This window comes from Sinocyclocheilus anshuiensis, unplaced genomic scaffold (genome assembly GCF_001515605.1).
Source record: "Sinocyclocheilus anshuiensis isolate Anshui unplaced genomic scaffold, SAMN03320099.WGS_v1.1 scaffold384, whole genome shotgun sequence".
In the NCBI taxonomy this organism is placed as follows: domain Eukaryota; kingdom Metazoa; phylum Chordata; class Actinopteri; order Cypriniformes; family Cyprinidae; genus Sinocyclocheilus; species Sinocyclocheilus anshuiensis.
In genome coordinates, this window is record NW_015558571.1 from 155,515 (window position 1) to 158,643 (window position 3,129).

Consider the following 3,129-nt stretch of genomic DNA (forward strand, 5'->3'; position numbering starts at 1 on the left):
TGTGTGTGTGTGTGTGTGGGGGGGGGGTTACTTGATGATTGCTCTTGTATTTCAAACAGAGAGCCATGAAAGTTGGCACTAGACACATAAAAGCCGCATCTCGGAATTAATGTATGGTCCATATTAAACACGCTGGTCAACGGGGACCAGATGAAGCTTTGGATTTCGGGATCAAATTAACCATAATAAAAGCTAATTTTGACTTTACAATTACTTTTACAACGACTTTGTATCATTTTACTAATTTATCTGTCTTCATCAAGTGGTTCATCTTAAATGTGCATAATTTGAAACTCTTCTGAAAAATTCTTAAACTGTATGACATCAATCATCAATTATCTGGTTTTCCACATTGTCCGGTAATATTAAGAACATCTAAAAGCCGGAACACAAAAGCCCCTTCTCTCCATAACTTTGTTCTTTTCACTTGGTAGATCAAAGAGCTAAAATTGGTGTCCAGGAGATGAACATTGTTGGGGTGACATGATGACAATGGGGAGTGAAAGTGTGCTGGAGCAGATATGTCAATGCTGGAAAGAAAGAAGACGGGAACGGGCTCTTTTTAATTCATACAGCATATGAATTTGCCATGGCTTACTGAGGGAAATTAAGCGTTCCGCTCGCACATGTCACAATATGATTCCACAACACATTGTTGATATAAGTGAAATATTTTGCCATCTATGGAGAAAAAAAAGAAAAAAAAAAGATTTTTATGACATCCGTATGTGTAGATTTCCAAAGAAAGAAAGAAAGAAAGAGGCCTCCTTCAAGTCTATATTCTCTCCAGTGTACAGAACCTGCTGCTCCAACAAAGAATTGAAACGTTGAAAAGCAGCTGAAGTGACTAGAACATCAACAGAATAAACAATATTTCTATTCATTTGAGAAACGAGGGGTCTGAACAACAAGACAAAACCAGACAAAGACAAAAAAGCGACCATGAATACTGCCATTGTCCGTGGCTTTGAGATTCTGATTCACCATATCATAACCCCCGCGACGAAGAAAACATCAATATTCCCAGGGAAAGGAGATGTTTCTATGGAAAACCAAAGAATTTTAGCGCATAACAGATCTGGTGTAGAAACAGGAGGGAGAAAAAAATGAAAGAGATCAAAGGGTGAGCTCTTGGGAGCGTGGATGCGTCTGTGAATCAAAGATAGACCATGTTGACTTTTAAGTGCTTGGCAAGAATTGGAAAGGCGCCTGAGCCCCGTTTCCAGGACATTCTCCTAAGAACAGCCAAAGCAGTCGTAGACCCTCACTGGAGAGAGAGACTACGTGCAACTGTATACAAACTTAAACATATTTTTTTTTTTTTTTTTTTTTTACACAAAACCAAAACTTAAACATATTTTTTTTTTTTTTTTTTTGTCAAGCAATGCAACTGCGAATGGCGTATAATGGAGAAAACACTTCTTGAAACTATGCAGGTTTGTAACACATGCGTCTTTAATTCGTTGCTAAGTAAACAGTACTGAACCCATTGTTGGACCACAGCTGCCCGGCCCACCATTGTACCGAGATAGACTGACCGCAGCCAGCTCAGTGCACAAGAACAGAGAGGGATGTTCAGTCTTTACCTCCTTAAGAGACTGTCAATGGAGTTCACAATGTCTTAGTAAAACAGCCCTCCAGGAGAACCGAGTGACGGAGAGCCTGGAGTTAGAGTACGGATGTACACACAAAAGAGCAGGCCGTGTAATCTCTGGTCCAAGTCAACATGATTTGCATGAATAGTCAGTGAGTTATTGGTAATAATGTATATGTCACGTTAGACGGAGCCTGTAAAATCTTAAAAAACAAAAACATGTGGGCTCCATCCTTTATGTTTCAATAATAATTAATATTGTAGATATTGCTGCCCACTTATTAATAATGACTTTTCAGTAAGCCTACTTTTTAAAGAAGAAATAAATTTTAATTATTACACAAAATGCTCATGTTCATATAGCCCCATACAATTCCCGTGGTTTATGATGTACAGGTGCATCTCAATAAATTAGAATGTCATGGAAAAGTTCATTTATTTCAGTAATTCAACTCAAATTGCATGTCACCATATTCTAATTAGTTGAGATAGTGAATTGGTGGGTTTTTGTTAAATGTGAGCCAAAATCATCACAATTAAAAGAACCAAAGACTTAAACTACTTCAGTATGTATGCATTGCATTTATTTAATACACGAGTTTCACAATTTGAGTTGAATTACTGAAATAAATGAACTTTTCCATGACATTCTAATTCATTGAGATGCACCTGTAAATTAGCAGTGAATTTGATATAATTTATTATATGAATTTATCTGTGATCCCCCGCATTTCCATTTACTCTGAATTTTGCGTTAATGCTTGATGAGGTACAAGAACACTTAATGGTAATGGTGTTGGGTACAAACAAACACCAACAAACAAACACAAAGTGTTTGCAATGCTCCATTTAACTGCCCGACACAGTTTCATGAGTTTCACGGGGAGATAAAAGGACAGAGTAAAATCCTCAGCTGCATTCAACATTAACTATACTGAAAACTGGCCAGATACCGAGAATATAGTCTGGTGCAACGTTTTACAAAGAAACCCTCATTTTCTTTCAGCATGAAATCTTCTGAATATGATCAGATAAGTAAAAAAAAAAAAAAATAATAATAATTAATAATAATAATAATAAGGCAGTGCCTTATTTAAAATAAACCACTTTTTTGTTTTACCTTAATTAATTACTCAGGACATGTGTGTGTGTGTTTGAGATTCAGTTTTTTGGAGTAGGCTAATGAGGATTTGTAACCATGTTTCCACTCAGCAAACCCATCAAGTTTTTAAACTAAACTTTTAAATTGACTTTTAAAAGCGGTCTTCTAATTTTCTCTTCTGAAATAAAATAATAATAATGTCATCAAAAAAACCAAACAAAAAAAAACATGCAGTCAGTCTACCACAGAGTGCCTTCAGGAGCGGGTGGGTGTTTGAGACTTGTGGGCACAATGAATAGCAACAACCATGCACTCCCTGAACAGCAGTGACAGGTATACTAAAGCTGTGATGACTTGTGAACGTTGTTGTGCAGGTTATAGAATTTACACTGATGGAGAAGACGTGTGGTGCCTGGTTCCGTATGGCACTCCT